General features: G+C 40.9%; 1 protein-coding gene and 1 long non-coding RNA gene across 5 annotated transcripts in view; one reads left to right on the forward strand and one right to left on the reverse strand.

Moving 5' to 3' along the window:
* ADK (adenosine kinase) overlaps positions 1 to 17,115 on the forward strand; it is a 560,116-nt gene that overhangs the window by 21,539 nt on the left and 521,462 nt on the right. Inside the window, exon 1 of one of the 4 annotated variants that reach the window (XM_050960266.1) lies at positions 16,573 to 16,742. The exons of the other annotated variants lie outside the window; for them this stretch is intronic. The gene's annotated coding sequence lies outside the window, so the exon portion shown is untranslated. Of the gene's footprint in view, positions 1 to 16,572; positions 16,743 to 17,115 lie in introns of those variants that run through there. 4 annotated transcript variants of the gene reach the window in all.
* LOC127054323 (uncharacterized) lies at positions 4,288 to 15,265 on the reverse strand. The gene is made up of 4 exons (XR_007775215.1): positions 15,128 to 15,265; positions 10,758 to 11,026; positions 8,707 to 8,792; positions 4,288 to 5,633 (listed from the first exon to the last, which is right to left on the reverse strand). It is a non-coding gene; the product is annotated as an uncharacterized LOC127054323 (long non-coding RNA).

Genomic DNA, 17,115 nt, shown 5'->3' on the forward strand with positions numbered 1-17,115 from the left:
TAATATGGGAGGCCTGGGGGCATCTGGGTTGAAATGGAAGTTTCAAATTGGGATATGTGGAGGGATATATCTGTCATTGGCCTGCTATGATAAGCATTTCCAGGAAAATCATTTGAGAGTATGTTGACTTTAAAGTGATGGACTATCAAACTGCTGTAATGTGGAGCAAATGTGGAGCAATATTAAATTGATGAAGGACAAGAAGTAGATGCATATATTTGTGGCAGTTCTAACATCCATCTTGGTATATAATGTTGGCAGGACTCACCGTTTTAAAGTTTGATTTGGAGCTAAACCCTTTTTTCCCTCCATACTACACATTTAATTGTGGGGAAAGAGGAACTACAGTAATATGGCAGTAACTTGCATAATCTTGCAATAATAGATTAACGTTATGATCCAGTCTTAATATTTGCTACATTTTTAAGCTCAGTTTAGATCAGTCCCTAATGCTAAGGAGGATAAAATTAATTAAGACCCTCAACACTCAGGGTGGACCTGAAGTAGTAGTATGCTAGAGTCACAGACGGGTAATAGCTACAGTAACTAGATTTAAAATCTACAGCTTAACATGCAGTAGTGTGAATTCTTTTTTTGTAAAATGAATGTTTTCTTAAAGACCTTCCTCTTTTAAATGGACTTGTACTGTGAAGTGAACTGGTGACCTTTATCATGTGTATATACACATACTGATCAGTCCCATAGTTTCTGAAGAGCTGTCTAAAATTACAGTCTCTGAGTTCAATTATCATTCAAAGGTGGCTCTCCCTTCCACCCACCCCCATGTGCAGTATATCAGATGTCACCCTGTCTCCGGTTAAGGAGTATAGACCAGTGACTCTTTCATAACATGATGCTATTCAGCTGCCAGGTTATGTTGAGCTAATGCAACTGCCTTAAAATCTCACTAGTGGTAGAACTGTATTAATCAGTATGACAGACCTAGTTCCTACAGACCTTGGCTTTAAGGTGCTTGGAATCTAAAATAAATTATATCTTTCAGAGGATTGTGAAATGTGTATTGAAGATACTGCATTAACCCTGTATGTAAATATGCAGTGGTTTAGTCAAATGTTAACTTCATTTCTTTAAAGCCCTTTAAAGTATATGAATGGCCCTTTGATTTCAGTGGGGCTGTTTGCATCCTTAAAGTTAGCCATGTGCTTAAGTGCATTACTTAATAGAGATGTAATTGAAATAGCCTTTCAACTTTATAGAACTATATAGAACTTTCAACTTTATAGAACTATGTAGAACTTTATAGAACCACAGGTGCTGGAACTAATGGGCTCGGGGTGCTGAAGTGGTTTCCATCATATACAGAGTTTATAGTTCGATTCAGTGGCTCTTTGCACCCCCACTAGACACATTGTTCTAGCACCCCTAACTAGCACTGAAGTGCTTCTGGTCTCAGTTTGATTACAGTGAAGGATAAATGATCTTTGTGTTGCAGAAGTAATTGTGCTGTGAGCAGAACTGTATTGGTCAAAAGCTTTCAGCAGTTGCTCACAAGATTTTAAAAGAGTTTCTGTGAATCAATATGCATTGCTGTTTTATTATATCTTGAAACCCTGTCCTAACTGAACTGTGTGCACAAGTCTGTCTCCACATAGTGGCTTGTTTGGCTTTGCTTTTGAGAGTAGGTTTTACATGTGTTATAGAAATGTTAAACACTACTTTTTCCCCCCCATGAAGTATGTGTGCTATCTCTTCATAAATTTAAGACTGGGTGTATAACATGGTTTAGTAACCAACTTGCAGTATAACTTTGGCTCCAGCCAGCAAAAGGCTAAACCATGTTGTAAGTATTCTGACTTTTTTTTTTTTTTTGGGAGAGAAAAGGTAAATGAAGTAATACTTTTATTGGACCAGCTTCTCTTGGTGAAAAAGAGAAGCTTTTGAGCTCTGTGAAGCTTTTCTTTAGGTCTGTTCTGTAGAGCTCAAAAGCTTGTCTCTTTCACTGAGCCCACGTCCAGACTACCCCGCCGTATCGGCGGGTTAAAATCGATTGCTCGGGGATCGATATATCGCGTCTAATCTAGATGCGATATGTCGATCCCCGAGCGCGCTTATATCGATTCCAGAACTCTATCAACCCCAACGGAGTTCCAGAATCGACACGGAGAGCCGCGGACATCGATCCCGCGCCGTCTGGACGGGTGAGTAATTCGATCTTAGATATTCAACTTCAGCTACGTTATTCACGTAGCTGAAGTTGCGTATCTAAGATCGATTTTCCTCCCCTAGTCTGGACGAGCCCTAAAAGATAATAAAAGGTATTACCACACCCACTTCGGCTCTCTCCTATCCTGGAACTAGCATGGCTACAACAACACTGCAAACATTAGTTTTCTTGTAAAGCTATCGGAACACTGAAAAGTGAGTGTCCATCTACCCAGGAAAGCTTACTGTCTTATACATACTTTACAATAACCAACAAAGCTGTTTTTGTAGACTTATAACACACAATTATCAATTGGTAGTAAAATAAGTCATTTGCTGCTATTGTCTAGACAATGTAGTACAGTAGAACCTCAGAGTTGCCTTGGGAATCGAGGTTGTCCGTAACTCTGAAATGTTTGTATCTCTGAACAAAATGTTATGGTTCTTTCAAAAGAACATTTACTTAATAGCACTTTGAAACTTTATTATGTGGAAGAAAAATCCTGCTTTCCTTTTTTTAGTACTTTACGTTTAACACAGTACTGTATTTGCCTTTTTTTACATCTGCTGCTGCATGATTGCATACTTGGGTTCCAAATGAGGTGTGTGGTTGACTGGTTAGTTTGTAACTCTGAGGTTCTACTGTACTGCAAAGGAGCAACTCAGATCACTGCTTGGATTTGACTTTTTCAAATGTCATAAGTGCTGCAAAAATAATCCACTGTGTATTTTTCAGATATTTCTTTAAGCACTTTATAAAGACTGAAGTTTTTTTCCACCTGTATGTTGTTTGCATACTTCCATTACCATTTTGATGTCACTCTTCCACAGTGCTATTGTGCTAAAGTGCCGATAGATGTGTGAGAAGATGAAATACTTCTATTAAAATCAGTGCTACTAGTGTCTGGCTACCAATTTTGGAGTTGCATAGAAAGAAGAAATATTTATCTAATTTTGAAAACAAGCAATATTATATACTCAAGATTGCAAATTTGTGTTTTAATCTTTTTATGTAAAGTAAGGACAATTAAGATTAGTTTGGCATTTATAAAACTTTTCAAGTGGCAAATCAGTTCAGAAGCAAAAGAGATGTTTGTTTGTTGGTTGGTTTGTTTATGTTGTCTGCATCTTGTTACTTGTGATAATGAGAGAGTAATACCCAAAACATTTAGCAAAGATCATTGGCTAGTTGTGGAAATTGAATCTCTCTAGTGAACAAACCTACCCCCCAGCGTGGTTAGCAGAACGGGTTTATATTTAATAATTTACATTACTTAAGTTTGTGACTACTAGTTATTTTCACTAGGTTCTGTAGTGATTACAAAGTCAATAAAATGCCTTGGTCTTTACTATGGACATTTTGATACTTTGTGTGTGTGTGTGTGTGTGTGTGTATGTATGTGAGTGTGTGCATGTGCATGTCTAATTCCCTCCCAAGGAATGTTGATGTCTTCTGGGAAGTAAACCACGGGTATTTTTTGTGAACTTGGCTTTATTTTTTCTGATGTAAAAAGCATTTTCTGTGGCAAGCCAGCCCCCTCCCCCCCCTTTTTTATTTTAAATGATAGCATTGTGATACTAGTAATGGTCAGAGATGCATTTCCATTTGTATGGAAGTGATGGACCTCTGACCCCCCCACTTGGTAAGACAACTCCCATCTTTTCATGTGCTGTGTATTTTTACCTGCCTTTGTATTTTCCACTCCATACATCTGATGAAGTGGGTTTTAGCTCACGAAAGCTTATGCCCAAATAAATTTGTTATTCTCTAAGGTGCTACAAGGACTCTTCGTTGTTTTTGCTGATACAAACTAACCCGGGTACTGCTCTGAAACCTGTCTGTGGTCTGTACTCTGACAAGCCAGATGGACTCAATGAAGGGGAATACTGAAGATGGTTAAATAAATAAAACAAGATTATTCTTTCTAAATATTTAGACTACAAACGAAAAAAATTGTGGAGAGCACACATCCTTGATTTACCAGTCCGCACCTTCTATTTCGTATCTTATCCAACCTTTAACTTTTCCTCTGAGTCTAAATAATTGATAACGAAGATGTGAAATTAACTAGTCCAGTTTAGTTGTCCACCATGACTTTAAAAGCAAAAAGTAAACAAGATATATGTCATGTTAGAGTTTTTTTACTGCTTTTAAGGTGGTGATGATAACACTGATCAGAGTTTAATGCTTTTCTTTACACTATCCCTATTTAACTCTTATCTGACTTAACTAGTAATTTCAAGCATATAAATATGGCTTTCATTTTATATCCATACACTATGGTCTACAGAACTTTGTTTTATTGTACATCGGTCATGTCTGCACTACAGAGTTAAGTCGATTTTAAGTTATGTTGATGATCATAAACTGCTGTAATACATCGCTTGTACATTTTCACACAACTCTCCTGCTGGCGGAGCACGTCCACAGTTGGTGCTCTAGCACCAACAAAGAGTAGTATGCTGTGGGTAGCTATCCCACTGTGCAAATTGCCACCTTCTCCTGCTAGGAGTTATGAGAATGGATTGCAGTGCATCATGGGGGCAGAATTACTGCTGTATGATGCAGTTTTCTCCTGTCCAATTCCAAAGGCTTCCAACTGTGTTTCACCTGATATTTCAACTGCCCCTGTAAACTTTGCGCCCATCATCTCTCCCTGAAAGCATGGATCCTTCAAGGCTTTCCAGTCTTGTGATAAGTGGTATGAACATAATGCATCTGAAGCTGCAGTATTTAATGAGCTGCGAATCTGAACAGGAAACCATAGTGTGTGCCCTGCTGTGTACCGTGGAAAGAAACAATTCAAGATTGATGTTGGCATTCATGGAGCAGCTGCATATGGTTGCTACTGGGCTTGGGAAAAAGCATTGAGTGGGGTCGGCTTGTGATGCCGTCATGGGTTGACAAGCAGTGGCTGCAGAACTTTTGTATGCACAAAGTCACCTTCTTTGAACTCTGTGTGGAGCATGCCCCACAACCTGTGATGCAAGGACACCAAAAAGAGAGCTGCCCTAATGGTGGAAAAGCATGTGGCGATAGCTGTGTGGAATCTGGCAATTCCAGACTGCTATCAGTCAATCAACTGCCAATCAGTTTGGAATTGAGAAGTTCACTGTGGGGGTTGTGATGATGCAAAGTGTGCAGGGCCATGAATCCCCTCCTGGTATGAAGGACCCTGTGTACGTGTCCACTCTTTTGTTGATGAAACCTGACTTTTGTTGACAAAACTGTGGAAATAGAGAAGTTGCAACAAGTAACTACAATTCCTCACAGTGCACAATACAAAAGTCAATAGTATGACAGTGAAGAATGGGGGGACAATCCTGGAACTCAAATAGGAGCCAGTAAAAGGTTGAATATACAAAAGTACTATATAAAGAGGTTTTTAATACTGATTTGCAAACATGTGAAAGCATGAACTTCTGCTGTCTTTGTTAGACTCCTGGCTAGGAACAATAGAAATCCAGTCCTGGAAAACACACACAAATAAGCAAATTATTTTGTGATCTATGGATTCTGAAGTTTACAGGTTGAGAGAGGTCCGAACAAAACTAGTCTGTTGACTTGAAAAAATATTTGGAGAAATTGAAGTCTTAGCAATGCTGTCCAGTTTGTGCTGTATAGAAACAGTTAAGGACCGAAAAGTGTGAACTTGCCTTGTCAGCAATGGAGTGTGAATTTTAAAACCTAATTTTGACCATTTAAATTCTAACACTTTAAAGCCAAATTTAGTGCTAACAACATTCAGCTGAAGCAATTGAAAATGAAATATAGGTGTCTAATCTAAAAGTCAATGTAGAGCTCTTAAACACTAGCTTTCTATTTTGTCAAGTAAGCTACATCTACATTGGGCTTGTCTACGCTGGCTCTTCACAGCGCTGCAACTGTCTCACTCATGGGTGTGAAAAAATACGCCCCTGAGCGCTGCAAGTTTCAGTGCTATAACGTGCCAGTATAGACAGTGTACCAGCACTGGGAGCTGTGCCCCTTGTGGAGGTGGGTGTGTGTGTGTTTGTTTTTAGAGCTCCATTTTGAGCTGTGCCACGACTGCACAAGCCGCGTGCTTTAATGTTGCTAGTGAAGACGTGCCCTTACTCAGGTTAGATTTAAGATACTAATGTCACTAAGGAGCTGTTGGTAGTATTTAGTTCTCAGCAGACCACTGTGGATGCTAACCAATAAGATATGCAAAGTCTAATGTGGTATTTGAAAATGAAGTGCAAAATGCTGTTCTATTGTAACTGCCTCTTTATGGAACAACTAAATTGAAGACAGTAGAAACAGTATTGATTCCAAATGTTTCAGTTGGCATTGCTGGACCTGCTCTTGCTGGTGTCAGCTACCTCTTTTTTTTTTAAGTGTCATGTTAGGTGTGCCCCGTGGCAAAGTAGCCTTCATAATATTGATGGGTTGATATTACCGATGACATTAAACCATAGTAACCTATGCTGAAGGTTTGACTCCCAAAAGGCTACAGCAGGGGTTGGCAACCTTTCAGAAGTGGTGTGTTGAGTCTTCATTTATTCACTCTAATTTTAAGGTTTCACGTGCCAGTAATATGTTAACGTTTTTAGAAGGTCTGTTTCTGTAAGTCTATAATATATAACTAAACTATTTTATGTAAAGTAAATAAGGTTTTTTAAATGTTTAAGAAACTTCATTTAAAATTAAATTAAAATGCAGAGCCCTCCAGACTGATGGCCAGGACCCGGGCAGTATGAGTGCCACTGAAAACCAGCTTGTGTGCTGCCTTTGGCACGCATGCCATAGGTTGCCTACCTCTGGGCTACAGTATCAGAATTAGGAAGGCCAGAACAGCTATTAGGCTATGTCTACCCTGGCAGAGTTTTTTGCACTGTCAGTTCCACCAGTGATAGCGAACCAGTGAAAGAAAAGCTCTGGCTTGCGTACTCGCTTCCACAAGTGTCAGATCATGTTCACATTTGCAACACTTGCATCGCAGCTGAGAGCAGCTATCCCACAGTACAGCTCTCTCCATTTTGACAATAGGTCTTGTGGGAAGGGGGAGGTGATCGTGGAGCATCCAGGTCCCTTCACAGCCTCCTCTCCCCAAACACTGATCAGCTCCAGTAGCTCAGAATTGCTCCAAGCAGGGGATTGTTTGCTCTGTGGAGTAGGCATTGTCACCTGGCCAGATAAGTGAGCACTTGCCAAGAAAACAAAAAGGGGAGTTTCAAAATTCCCTGGGCTTTACAGCGGGAGGGGTGGATGTCTGTTTACCTGGTGTCAGAGCAACAGAGCTGCTGGCCAAAGTGGTCTTCTAGGCACTGTGGGATATGCTCTGGAGGCTAAAAGCTCAGTAAACAGGAAGAACGTGTCTTCACTTGTATATCACCACAGAAACATCCCCGGTAAGAGCTGTTCGCCTCTCATGGAGGTTGTGTTGTTTTTGCAGTGAAACTTTCGAGTTTCACTGCAAAAATTCATTGGCAAGTGTAGACGCTCCCTCTGTTTTTGCGCAAAAATAGACTTTTTCTTTAAATGGTAAGTGTAGTCATGCCCTTAGAAATAGCATTGTTTGGAGGCTCTAGGAGCGCACAAAGAGCAATAGCAGTGACTACAGTAACATTGACGGGATATCAATCGTTCCTTTTATTACCAATTTCATTAAGCCAATGAACAGAGCTGCAGCTATTGAAACATACATAGCGAGAGACAGCCTATAAGATATCTAGCCTAACAAAATCAGGCTGGACAGCTGCAAAAGGGTCCTGGAAGGCTGATAAGTTAGCCCTAAAATGTTAAAGGCCCTTTTTCCTACAAACTGAGAAGAGGTTCTCTCAGGTCAGTTAGGGACACCTGAATGCAATTAAGGGCGGCCTGAGGCTTTTATAAACACCTCCTCTGGGGAGAGCAAAGAGGGAAAGAGAGACTCAAGCTACTGCCAGGCTAGTGGCAGCAGGATAACGAGCTTTTCTAGGCTGAGAACCTGAGTGCCTCCTAGGGGAGGGACTGACAGCACAGGGTAAGCAACCAGAGGACACTCTGCCTCAGTGAGGAGGCAGGGAAAGGTATCCCCTTATGTTTTGAGACAATTTCCTTTTTGTCTGGTGAAGGATCACCCCTCAGGCCGACCCTGGGGCCTACCCTGAAAACACAGCCAAAGGAGCACAGAAGGGGGAAGGCATACACTCCCCAGAGTGCGGCTGATTTACCCCATGCCTGCCATCACCAGAGGGGGAAGTGCTAAGTCTGGTGAGACAAAGGAGGTGCCTTGTCACACAAGCATCAGTGATTTCATACATCCATCTCTATAGTCCCCTTGGAGATGCCAGTATCGCTCAACAAGTGGTCATTTGTGGAGAGTTTCCTTATGAATTCTTCCTTTCGTTTTCATACTTTTTATTCTGTATTACACTCATTGATAACTCTCTTTATATGCATGAAGATTCCAACCCCTTTTTCCTTATCTGGACTTCCACACTGCATAAATGTTGGTATGCCTATCTTTTCATAGACTGTCTTCTTAGGCATTAATGAAGATAAGAGAAATTATGTCAGCAAATCCCATGGTGACTTACAGTTATTGCAGAATTTCCCATGATGTTTCAGTCAGACATCTTGTGGTAGTGAGCGGCACGCTGTGGAATATTTTCCAAAATATCACCTGCATTTGAAAGAGGACTTTGTTAATGCAATACTCTCCAGTTTGCATCAGCAGCATCCACACAGGGGAGTGGTAGCGCAGCACTATGGGGCCATGTAGAGAAGCCCTTCGACCATGAGACTGAGAGAAACTAGTAAGTTTAAAAAAAAAAAAGTCGCATTGCAATTCATTTCTCAGAATTTTATGTGCGGTTGTTAGTACCTCTTTTACAATAATCTTGTAACTTTTACTGGTACTTGCTTACCCCTGCATCACCTAGGTATGTCAACTTCTTTCAGGCCTCATATGGTTAAGCTAAAATTTGACAGGTTAGGCTGTAAAAGTGTAAAGCAAGGCCTAACTTACATACCTAACATACTCTTATCCATAACATGCTTATTACTACTCTATCCTATAATACTATTTACATATTCCTACATTTATACCTAAAACTTAAATCTATTAATCACATATTGATTACACAGATTAATCATAACAGAACACAATTAAATGATTATATAAGATTATGAGCTACAGCAGTTGGAGGAACACTTAAAAGGAGCTGTTGGAAAGAATCCCTCCGAAAACTACCATGAGAGGGGAAACTTATGGGACTTAGCAACATAAAGAACATACAAAGAATGGCCCAGGATAGACAGGGAAGGCGGATCCTTGTTCGTGCCTTAAGTTACTTTTGATGATGGGCGTAAGGAATTGGATTCAGATGTGATACACAGTCAAAGTTCTGACAGAGTGCAAACAAGTTTTTTAATACTGGTTTAAGTTTATTAATAAATTAAACATATTTATGATTGTTAAACAGACCATGTGCTAGTTGACAACTTGCTGGTTTTCATGCTGGCTTTTCTTAAAACAAAATAAATGCTACCAGCAGTCATATGCTCAAAATCCCAGTTGAAGTTTAAAAACCCTTAGTTTGAAAAACAATTAAATTCTTATGTACGAGTGAAAAGGGCTTATCACAAGTTAGATTTTATGGCTTGTCTGCATGGCCCCAAAGTTTGGACTAGAGGGGTGTGAATTGCAGTGCATACTAGTGTGGATGCTGCTGGTGCAAACTAAAAAGTCTTGCATTTGAAAAAGCAGCAAAGAATCCTGTGGCACCTTATAGACTAACACGTTTTGGAGCATGAGCTTTCGTGGGTGAATACCCACTTCGTCAGATGCAAGTTGGATGCACATCTGACGAAGTGGGTATTCACCCACGAAAGCTCATGCTCCAAAACGTGTGTTAGTCTATAAGGTGCCACAGGATTCTTTGCTGCTTTTACAGATCCAGACTATGCCTCTGATACTTGCATTTGAAAGAGGACTTTGTTAGCGCAATACTTTTTTACTTTGCATCAGCAGCATCCACACAGGGGAGTGGTAGCGCAGCACTGTGGGGCCACATAAAGAAGCCCTTAGACCAGGGGTCTCAAACTCAAATGACCACAGGGGCCACATGAGGACTAGTGCATTGGCCTGAGGGCCACATCACTAACACCCTCCTCTTGCTGCCTCTGGCCCTGCCCCCACCCCTTTCATGAGGCCCCGCCCCTGCCCCGTCTCTTTTCTATTTCTTCCCCTGAGTGCACGGCTCCCCACTCCCTCCTAGAAAGTGCTGTACACCACCAACAGCTATTTGGCAGCTTGGTGGTAGGAAGCGCATGCAGGTAGACAACAAAAATGGAGAGTAATGTAGCACAGTATTAAAATATAGTATGCTATTCCAAGTCAATTTATTAACTTTTTTATTAAGTTCTTTAACTGTAATGTGAAAAGTCAGTGCTAATTTTGAGTAGTTTCATTTTTGGCCACTTAGCTGGCAGTGTTTTGCATCAACCAGAGCAGCAATGTTAGGTTTGGCTTCATCTCAGGATATCAATTTCAGTGTTGCTTTCCAATGTTCATCAGTGAGCCTTGACCTTAACACAGATTTGTTAATCTTCATGGAAGAGAAAAACTGTTTACATATATATGTACTTCCAAACATTGCCATTGTCCTTGCAGAAGCAGAGAATAACATGGGAAATCTTTCTTGTGAAAGAAACCTGTAGAATTCTGGAATTCCAGCATCTCTATACTTCTACTTCAAAATGGTGCCACACTGAAGCTTCACTAACTCCATCTTCATTTACTGTGCAACATAGTCAATTTCAACAGCACATGGCGTGGAAAAAAGTTGAAAATGTGGTTCAAGTGCCTTGAAATGTTAAAAATATTGTGGCTCAAAGTGGGGAAATACCAAAGACCTGGAAGAAAACAAAATTACTGATAAAATTTGCAGATGACACACAAATTGGGGGAGTGGTAAATAATGAAGAGGACAGGTCATTGATACAGAGCGATCGGGATCACTAAGTAAGCTGGACTCAGGCAAACAATGTGTATTTATAATATGGCTAAATGTATACATGTAGGAACAAAGAATGTAGGTAATACTTGCAGTATGAGGGACTCTATCCTGGTAAACAGATGTGGGGGTTGTTGTGGATAATCAGCTGAACATGAGCTCCCAGTGTGATGCTGTGGCCAAAAGTAGTAATGCAATGCATAAAAGGGAATTTTACTTCTGTATTTGGCACTGGTGTGACTGCTGCTGGAATATTGTGTCCAGTTGTGGTGTAAACATTTTTAAAAGGAGGTTGATAAATTAGAGGGTTCACAGAAAAGCTATTGAGGATGATTAAAGAATTAGAAAGCATGCTTTATAGTGATTGAGCGCCTTGAGTCTATCTGTTTAGCTTAACAAAGAGCAGATATTTGATTACAGTTTAAGTACCTACCTGTGAAACAAATATTTAATGGGCTCCATCCAGTGTCTGCAAGTTGAAGGAAAACAAGTGAAGATTGCAATTGAAGCATAGTTTTTAACAGTGATGGCAATTAACCATTAGAGGCTATGGTGAATTATTAAATCAAGACTGGATATTTTTCTAAAAGATATACTCGAAATTATTTTGGGAAAGTTCAATGGCCTGTATTATACTGAGGTCAGACTAGATGATCGCAGTGGTCCTGTCTGGTCTTGGAATCTATGAATATCAAATCTAATCTGCAGGATTATTTTTGAAATTAGGATTTAGTCTCTAATGTTCTAAAGATTTAACTGTTTCACACACGCAAAATACTCTGATTCTTAGTTCCACTTCCTATAAATTGTCAGCTTCTAGTTGGTCACAACCCCATATTTTATTTTGTATTCTTAGTGTTTTTGCTAAATTTGAAAACATTCTTGGCTATTAACATTGCCATATTTACTGAAACATACTGTAAAACTTCTATTCTATGATTAAACTATCAAAGTGAGAAATTTGAAGTTTTTCAGTTTATAAATGAGCTAAAATAAATCAGCAATTCTCATTTGGTTTTTGCTTGCTTAGGGTTATGAATTACCAAAATTGTAATTTAACTTCATATTGGGCCAACTTCTAGCAGAATTTTTGCTCTATCTTGGTAAATATGTTTGTGTGAATTTAGTACTTAAGATATAAGCTTATGGCCTTTGGTAGTGGGCAAGGGTGATGCATGCAGAAATTTGATATCTGTATACTAGGAAAACGTGGTCATGCATCTCTATTCCATTACTGGGTGCTTCCTCTGAGACTTATTTGTTGATTTCCAATTGAACTCAAAATGTAGTAAAGGAAACTATGGTCTATTTCTTGTACAGTTTACAAAAGAAAAAAAATGGGAAGGGGAATAAATGGTCAGGGGCAAATACATCATCAGGGTGGTAATTGACTATGTTAAATAATATATTTTCGTAGCCCAAGAGATGAAGATGGGAAACGTTAGTGCCTGGATGAGTTTTTAAACTGTAGCCTCCTGGCAATGTTTTGGAGGAGGAAATGGTAAGACTTGAATAGCAATTAGATGTGTGAGGCAATGGAGAATAGTCATGTTTCCTAGTTTATGGGATGGAGTGAAAGGGAGAATGGTGGTGGGAGCAGTGAAAGAGGAGAGTTAAGCTTGAGTTGATGGCAAGAGACCCAAGAGATGTCTTCATCTAGCCAAACCCATATATTGGTACATTCCTGTTAAGTCAGGAGTGAAAAGGTAGATTTGAGTAACTGAGGTAGAGATGGGCAATGCAGTTACGAGAGTAGCTAGGATCTCACAAAGAAAGGGTGTAAAAAGAGAAGTGGAAGGGAAGGGTAAAAAGAAAGACATATGGGACTCTCATGGATGGTACATGAGAAGGAAGGTCTACTGAAAGGGCTGCCAAAGAAGTAGGAGGAGAAATGAGAAGATGTTATCGCAGAAGCCTCAGTTAAATAAAATGTCAAGCAGAAGATGAGGAGTAGGATGAGCCCTGAAATTTGGCCAGGTGAAGGTCAATGTAGATCTTGGTGAAAGAGCAGCTTCATAGAATAGGAGGACAGAACATGGATTGGAGGGGATCCAGGGTAGAGGTGAAAGAGAAACTTGGGGGAAATTTTATATTTGAAAATACCTTGACCAAAACAGGAATATCAGGGATTATACCCAAAATCTGGGCTTTTTTGTATATAGCCAAGGACAAATATACTTCACAGCATAACATACTTAATCTTGGATCCTATTAAAAACACAAGATTTATCAACATTTTAAAAATTCTATATTTAAACATGTATATTCATAAACAAAGATAGTGTGGCCCACTGAACAAGGGCACTGGTCTGAGAGTCAGGAGCTCTAGGCTCTGCCATTTGACTGCTGTGACTTTGTGCAAGTCACATCTCTCTGCCTATGTTTCCCCTCCCACCCCTTCTTGCCTTGTTTCCTTGGACTGTAATCTCTTCAATGCAAGGACTGTGTGGTTGTACAACACTTACTGCAATGGGAGCCCCATTTTGGTGGGATCCTTTTGGTGCTACTGTAATACAAATATTAACTTAAAACACCTGTAGACAAAAAATTCAAGAGTTCATAGCTGAAGGTAGTTGGAGAAGTATTTGGGGACCAGGGTTGGCTTTTTTGAGGATGGAAAAGGTGTAAAGCTTGTATTAGGAGAGCTCCAGAGCAGGGAGAGGTGTTAAGGAGTATGAAGACAAGACCAAGTGAGTGGGAGGTAATGGAGAGCAAAGCCAGATCTATACTTGGAAGGTTTTGTTGGTGTAGCTACTGTATATACTCATTCATAAGCCAAATTTTTTTGGTAGAAAAGTGACACGTCAAAGAGCAGGGGTTGGCTTATCAAAGGGTCTATACCAAAATTTGATGAATTTAAGCTCTATTGAACTATTGAATTGAATATCTAATACATTGTCATTGTAAATCAGGGGTCAGCAAACTTTTTGGCTCCCAGTCCGTCCGGGTAAGCCACTAGTGGGCTGGAACGTTTTGTTTACCTGGAGCATTCGCAGGCATGGAGCCTCTCAGCTCAGTTTGCCGTTCCCAGCCAATGGGAACCATGGGAAGTGGCATGGGCTGAGGGACATGCTGGCCACCACTTCCTGCAGCTCCCATTGGCTGGGAATGGCGAACCACGGCCACTGGGAGCTGAGGGCCTCCGTGCCAGCGAATGCTCCAGGTAAACAAAATGTGCCGGCCTGCTAATGGCTTACTCTGATGGGCCAGGAGCCAAAGTTTGTCAAACCCTGAAATATAGGATTGGCTTATGAAAGGGTCATACAGTTTTTGCCTTTTTTTTAACCTATCCATTTTGGGGGGTCAGCTTATAAACAAACGGGCTGATGAATGAGTATATATGGTATATTGTTAGTGTGGTGGATACAGTTTATACTCACAAAGCTGCATTTTTGCTAGTATGGCCCCATTGGCCGAGTGCGTGTGCTTGTACTTTTTCTGTGCTTTGTGATGAGTCTTCAGTGACCCAGCCCTTCGGCTGAGTCATACATAGTCTGTATGTGAGATCATATCAAACTCCTTCTGGGGTACAAATCCAACAGGGGCTTGTCTGTGCACTCTGTAACAGTTCTTTATCTGCAGCCCCATCTCTGGGCTTGCTCCTCAATCAGTCCAGCAGGGCCTATTGCAGTATCCTGGTCATAACTCTCTCTCAGCCCCTTCTTGACTTCCTCAAATGATCCCTGCTCTTCAGGCAGTCCTGGGCCTGGTATGGGACACATCCCCCAGGTTTCTCTCCCTGGAGACTTTGTGTCTCTGGGCTTTTCTGGCCCCAGTTTTTCAGCTGGGCCACTAAAGGAGTTCAGTTCCCCTTCCAGGGTGTATCGAAGTCCAGGCCACTTTCCTAGTGGTGGGGACCCAGGTCCACCCTTTACTTTGAGTTCCAATCCAGGGAACCTGTAGATAACAGCTTTCTGCCATGTCCATTTAAATAAACTGCATCGCTCTTACAATTCCTTGGGCCACTTCCCTGTGTCCCCAGTATATTCTTCACCCTTACCTCCGGGCCTTGTCCTGATTGAGTCCCAGCAGCCAGCCAGGAGCACCTTCAAGTACTCCTTGCGCGCATGCCCCCAAGCACTGCTCTCTCTGAGGTCCTGTAGCTCTCTCAGCCAGCCAGGCACACCATCCACTCTCCTCTAGCTTTAGCAAGGAACTGATCCCATGCTGGCTCTGCAACTCCTCATATACTAGCCTGCTGGGTCCTGATTGGCTGCTCCCTGCAGCCCCTTTCTGATTGTGTCACTCTAGGCAGCTTGGAGGACCCTCTCCACTGCCCTTTTCCGGGGTAAGGTGTGGCAGGGCTGCAAGGCCTCCAGCAGGGGGCCTCAGGGCCTGGTCCACCCCCTCACAAGCTTATTTCAGTCTGCACTCTCTTCCCTCCTCCCAAGCAGAATAAGCTATACTAACAAATGTGCAATTTTGCCATTATAACAGCATCTACACAGGGCTTTTGCTGGCACGGCACCTCACAAATTGTACCTCATCACACCCCTGGCCAACATAGCTGTGCTGGCAAACTTTGTCATGAAAACTTGTCCTAAGTGCAAGTTCTGGGTGGTAATGATGGACCTGGAAGAGAGAAATTGATGGGAAAGAGGGAGATTGTGGCAGATGTTGTCTTTGAATAGTCAACAAATCTTGTGTTGAAGGGAAGTAGGTGGTGAGAGAGAAGATGTTTTTAGGAGAAAGTCTCAAGTAGGCAACTGACATTGCATTTGTTGGTATCAATGAAAGTGGAAAAGTGGTGGTGTTTGACCAGGAATATGTCAAAAATGTAAGAGAAGGGTGAGTCTTTTCATGGAAAAAGACCAGATATTTATGAGCTTTTGGAAGCACTTAGCAATATGCAGAGCGGTGGGAGGAAAGGAAAGTGTTTTTTTTTGGCTGGGTAAGGATGGTGTGAGTCTGTTAGCATGAACTTTATGGTAGGAGATAACTGAGAAATAAGCAAAGATGAGGTGAAGAGGTGGGAAACAATAGCTGCTGGAGCTTCTTCCTGGGCTTGCTATTTTTATGGTTTTCCTCTAGGACCTCCCATTTAATTTTCTAGCTGTTCCCATTTTAGGCCATGTCTGCAATATTGGATAAATCCGTACTGCTGTGATCGATGCAGCAGTGTTGATTTAGTGATTCTGGTAAAGACATGCTAAGTCGATGAGACATCTCCCATTGACATAGCACAGTATAGACACAGCTGTAAGTCAACCTAAGCTATGGCGACTTCAGTTACATAACTGAAGTAGCGTAACTTAGATTGACTTACAACATTAGTGTAGACCAGCCCTTAGGTTTGCTAGCTTGTTTTATCCTTTTGAGTAGGAGGTAGTAAAATCCATCTGGCCTAACTGCCAGATGAGTCAGCAGAACAGCTATGCCTCCATGCGTGATCCTAATATCTGACAACCTGTCAAAATGCCATGGAAACTCCTTCAACTATTGGTTAAGTCTCAAGTGAAGAAGAGTCTGAAAGCTAAAGATAGCCACGTTAAGTTACTTTGTTGCCTGGCTTTGTTTGAACATTTAGATTTTAAAGCTGAAATACTGTGTTAGTGCTTTGGAGAATATTGGCCTAATGAAAACCTTTGAAAAATGAGTAGTTGATGGGGAAGAAGGTGTATATTTGATGGCTTCTTTGTTAAATTTTCAGAAGTGATTTCAGTAGCTAAATGATATTGGTGTTTAACCTGCCAATTGGAGCCAGCAGGTGTTGGCTTGGTGGGGAATATGATGTATTTGAATCTAGTGTTAGAAAGTCTAGCAGGCACAGCTGCATTCACTACTGTTTCCCTCTGTCATGTACTATCTAGTTCTTCATTATTACTGTGTCACTGAAGTATGTAAGATAACTAACTGAATATGCTAAAATTTTTTTTTTGAAATTATTAGAATAAAAATACTTGATGATTAGATAATGCCTTTTGGTAACTTTCTGCTTTGCATCATACTGCTGCATGTTTAATTTTTTTCTGCATTAAAAAAGTCAAC

Source organism: Gopherus flavomarginatus, chromosome 6 (assembly GCF_025201925.1).
Source record: "Gopherus flavomarginatus isolate rGopFla2 chromosome 6, rGopFla2.mat.asm, whole genome shotgun sequence".
Classification (NCBI taxonomy): Eukaryota; Metazoa; Chordata; order Testudines; family Testudinidae; genus Gopherus; species Gopherus flavomarginatus.